General features: G+C 36.0%; 1 pseudogene; it reads right to left on the minus strand.

Annotated features, from left to right (window-relative positions):
• Positions 1–2005: 2005 nt before the first annotated feature.
• LOC114493296 lies at positions 2006–2483 on the minus strand (annotated as a pseudogene).
• Positions 2484–5464: the final 2981 nt, after the last annotated feature.

Consider the following 5464-nt stretch of genomic DNA (forward strand, 5'->3'; position numbering starts at 1 on the left):
TGTTGGAGGTTGACTGATATAAAAACCCAGGAATTTTCTCTATTCCTTAAGAAGACTGTCACATAGTCTAAAAGTTTAAAATCTTATATTTTCTTCATATATATCCCAAGTTTTCCACCACTTTATTTCATTCCATTACTTGTGGTTGTTACCCCTTATATCACCACTATTTCAACAAATTGCTCAGCAACAAATTATTATTCTCTCTTTCAGAGAGAATTTACTCAGAGCAAAATCATTTATTTTTAAAATTGTCATTTTCTTTGCAATCTATGAAAAATTATCTTTATAAGTATAAATAGTCACTATATAATTTTGATTAGTGAGCTACAAAATAAACTCTAGAAATATGAAATATCCAACCAGGGCATAACTGAATATAAGTCATGTTAACAATATAATAGTATGGTAAAGTATTTAAAAGAGGTTTATTACCTATTTTTAGCATTTCTTTTAATCATTTTTAAAAATCTTAATAATTAAATAATGCTTCCTTCAAATTCCCCTTTGGTTTATATAACATAAATAAGCATTGACTTATTTTGCAAAAACTTGAAATTAACTGCTTCCATTCTACATTCTGCAGTTTTTTCCTGGCTTTCCAATGTATATCTTTGAGTCCCTAATACTTCTTACCTGATATACCAGCTAGATTCTCCATTTTTTAAAAAGTAAGATATATCAAACAAGTCAAGCCTATGGTGATATGTCCCTCAAGCATTTGAATTTAGTGCAGTAATTTGTCTGCCTCTTAATTTTACTCAGATAAATTCCAGATTCTGATGACAAATGTAGGAACTGAATGACTGTGGGCATTTTCAGGGACTACCTCAGAAGTCTGAGGACTCTGCATTCCAGGATGATTCTTCGCTTTCAAGGCTCTGGATTCTTGAGGAACTATATAGAGGCTCTCCCTCTGAGCTGTCCTCACCACTGTAAAAATAGATCAGCAGCAAAGTCACAGACTTCAGAGCCATCCATACTGTCCTTGTTCAAATCCCCTTTCTGCCACTTAATACCTTGTGACCTCCATGAAGGCCACAAACTCCCTAAAGCTTGTTATTCATGTGTTTCACAGGTAATGAAACCTATCCATTGTTCATCTTCTCTTGTTTCAGCAGGAAGTATAATAAGCCCTACAAGTGTGCAAATTACAAAAAGTATGTTGCTCCTTTTAAATAAAAAGCATGGGCTTACTGAATTTATATATTAATTCAACTAATCTTCACAATAACCCTATAAAGCAGGTACTATTATTATTGCCACTTTATAGATGATGAGTAAATCAAGGTACCAAGAGATTAAGCAATTTGCTCAGATCATGCTGTGAACACATGGCCGCACTTGGATTATGGACTCAGGCAGTCTGCCTGAAGATGTCCACCTCTTAGCCACTGCTCTATGCTGCTTCACACAGGTGGAGTGAGGCCCAGAAGCAGCCCCTTCTTGGCCTCCAAAACATGTCATATGTGAAGGCATGTTGTGCCAGGTCCTATGAATGTAGTCTGGACAAATGTTCATAGTCTCTGGGAAGAAAGAGGAATCAGAAAAATTATTGCCGTTAGTTGCTTTGAGATCTAAAACTCTCAAAGATGGGAAAGGTAGGCCAACAACCACCTTTATACCTCCTGGGAAGGGTTCCATGTGCAAAGGGCACTCACCCTGAGAGGTACAAGATTGTACTGAAAGATCCTATTACCTGCCTTGAGAGAGGGCCTTTTATTAACCAAGAGTGGGTTAAATGAATGTGGTTTTTTTTTAACCTTTGTTTCAAACTTTATTCCCAGGCTTCTTCAGCTTAATTAGCTGCAAAGAATGATATGTGTATAAGCAAAAACTGAAAAGAACTACAGTCAGTGTCCAAAGGGCTTGGGCTTAAAAATATTAGAGATCTAGATTTTATCAGATCCATAAACAAAATTTGAAAAGGCAGTCATAATATACTCGTAAAACAGCAGCTCCCAGTAACTTCTTAAAGTTTATCTTCTTCAGAAGTGGACTCTATTCAGTTTGCAGCATTCTTAGAAACCTCATTAAAATTCTCCACAAGATCTGGAATTTCATCCTCCCCTTCCTCTCCAGAAGCCAGTGGTGTTTTTCCATCCCAAATTGTTTGGGCAGAGCTTCAGCCACTCTCCTTAAACCAGTCAGATTGTCTGCACCATGTTGATTAAGTTGGATAGCATTTCTGTCAGCTGCTTTGTCTCAACATGGCCTGTAATGGTAAAAGTGTTTGCTGCCAGAGATGCCTGGACTTCAGAGTCGTTAAAGTGGAATACTGTCCCTTGGTTTGTGAAAGTATGTATTTACTCTTCAATACCAGAGATACTGTTTATGCCTAACTTCTTTAAGGAGAATTGAAGTTTTTTTTATCTTCTGCTGTAGCTGTTCTGTGAACTACCTGCTTTCTATGAGCACTTCCTTTCCCACCAATAAACCTGCAATTTGGTGAGTTTCTCTTGGTTCATGATAGTTTCTCTCATCTTGGTGGAGAGGAAGCTGGGACACATGAGGAACTAGGGCTGGTGTACAGGGGGTCTTGTGCAGATGAGCTTGTGATCAAATGAAATGTTTCTTTATAGGGGATATTAGAAGACAGAAGTAGCAGGGCCCCCCTACTGTGGGCTTAATACATAAATTGTGGTTCTGCAGTTAAAGGTCAGGGGGTGTTTGGAGTGGAAGACTATACCAGAAAGGAAGAATCAGAATCCAAGCATTAAGTAAGAACCCAAGCAGCAACCCAAGAAGAATGACTCTGAGGACAGGAGCATCACCACCCATGCACTGAACCATGCACAGTCCCTGTCAGTGACTGTCACACCCATGGCTCCCTGCAAACTGATGACATGCATTCTGAAATGCAGTACTGATGCCTTAGCTGTAGAAGGCTGAGCCAGGGCCAAACACTGAACTCCACAGAGCTTTCTAGGCTGGTCAACAGTTCTCTAGGGTCCAGTGAGAAAGCTCTCTGGAGAAGAGAGCACCATACAGAAGTGATTGACAGTCCTCTTAGAGAGTTTGTATGCAACACATGCAGAGGGCCTCAGTGCTACAGGAGGCAAAGCAAAATGAAGAGGTACACAAGAGACCACAGTCCAAAGAAACCATAACACATAGAAGCCTATAGGATGGATAAAAGCTTTGCTGCAGGGACCAGCTCTGTATGGTAGTTGTTTGATTATATATAGCATTTTGTAGTTAGTGACCATGTCTAACCATTAATAAGGGATTAAAACAGGACAGCTGCTCGACATGCCATGTGGACAGTCAATCTGACCTGGTTTGGAGTCTACGTATCTCTTCAATCTGAGCAAGACTTTACACAGGTACTTACCTGATGCACTTGCATTGCCCTCACTTGTAAAATGATCACCTCACAGAGTTGTTGTGACTGTTAAATAAGCCAATGTGTGCTAGACCTTAGCACATTGTCTAGGACATAGTAAGTACTCCATTTTTATGTTATCTTATCATTTAATAGTAAATACAGCTTGTCAATGACAGCCTGGAAGGCTGCTCAGGATGTCATTGTGACATTGGCTTTACGTTCAAAGCACAGAGGCTGGATAAATAACTCTCTATTTTGAATCTAAAATGATACCAATATGATTCTCTTTCTGGTGAGTATATTTTTAAAAAATTTTATTTTGACATATGACACATATAGAAGAATGCAAAACACTCAAATATATAGTATAATATATGATTATGTAGGAAATATGATCATAACCAATATCCAAGATATAAAATGGAATACTGGTCACTCCTCTTAAGTATCCCCTGTGCCCTTTCCTAATTGAAACCCTCTTTTCCCCTCTAGGGGCAGCCATGACCCTGATTCTAATGGTGGTCCCATTCTAATTCTCCTAGCTTTTTGCTAAAGTTTTATCAACTGAGATGCATGGTTTCTTCTATTTTTCAATCTTATATCAGTTAGAAATATACTGCATGCATGCTCATGTGCCTTCCTTGTTTTGATCAATATTGTATTTGTTAGATTCTTTGAAGAACAAAACAAAACTCTATCTCCAACTTTTTCATTGTAATAATTTTAATGTGCTAATGAATGTACCACAATTTATTCATCCACATAAAATTTATGGCCATTTTACTGTTGATGGATGTTTGGTTGCTTTATCATTTAAGATTACTATTATCAAAATTCTGCTTTGATAGAACACACAAAAATGCTTGTATTGTCTCTTGGGATATACCCAGGAGTGAGACTGCTGTAAGATGAGGTATGAGTATTTCAAATTTTATTACAAAATGAAAAATGTTTTCCAAGGTAATTGTACCAATTTCTACTCCCATCAACAGTGTGAGGGCAACCTGATTACTCTACAATTCTGCCCACACTTGTTATTTTAAAATTGTTAATTTTGTCACTCTGGTGTGTATACTGTATCTTAATATTTTTCTGGCATCTACATCCAGATTATTGATGAACTTGAGTATGGTCGCATATTCTTACCGGTTGTTTGGATTTCCTTTTTGTGAAGTGCTCATTTAAGTTTTCCACACATTTTTAAATTGGGTTTTCTGTCTGTTTTATTCTAACTGACTTGTGAATACTAGTTTTTTATTGCTTATGTGTGTAAATATCATCTCATTCTTTGGCTTGTATTTTTATACTTTTAGTGAGTTTAATTACTTAATTTTAATATTATTACAATCTTTTATTTCTCTGTCATATTTTAAAACCCTACCCAATGCCATAAAAATATTTATAATTGTATAAACAATTTATTTTTTTTCTTTTCACATTTAAGTGCATAACCCACTTAGAGTTGGTTTTTCTGTATGGTGTAAGGCAGGGTCCAGTTTCATTCTTTTCCCACTTAGATGCCTAGTTATTCCAGCATCATTTAATGAGAAGATCACCATTTCCCCAATTGTTCTGCAATATCTCCTTTGTCATAAATTATACCAATATATGTAGGAGTCCATTGTGGAGATCTTTATTCTTTTCCATGAGTCTTTTTATTTGTAGCAATACCACACAGTTGTGATTGATATGTTTTCCCATTAAGTCTTGATATTTGGTAGAAAAAATCCTCCCTGTTATTTTTCTTCAAGGTTGTCTTGAATACTATGGTGATTTTTGTACTTTTTAAATAAACTTTAATATCAGCTGACCAACTTAAAATCAGTTTATTGAGATTTTTATTGGCATTAAACTAGGTATGTAGACTGATTTGAGAAAAATTTAAATCCTTGGTATATTGACTCTTTCAATTCATGTATATGGAGTAACACTCCATTTATTTAGATTTTCCTTACTTTCTCTTAATAAAGTTTCATACTTTCCCTTATAAATTTTTGTATATTTTTGCTAAATTTTTCACTAATCTGAAAATAATTTAGTGAATTATGAAATGTTATATCTCATTTATTGAGCCCCTGATATATTAGCCATTTAAAACATATTATGCTGGGCGGAAAGATGGCAGCTTTTCTCTAG

Source organism: Phyllostomus discolor, chromosome 1, assembly GCF_004126475.2.
Source record: "Phyllostomus discolor isolate MPI-MPIP mPhyDis1 chromosome 1, mPhyDis1.pri.v3, whole genome shotgun sequence".
In the NCBI taxonomy this organism is placed as follows: domain Eukaryota; kingdom Metazoa; phylum Chordata; class Mammalia; order Chiroptera; family Phyllostomidae; genus Phyllostomus; species Phyllostomus discolor.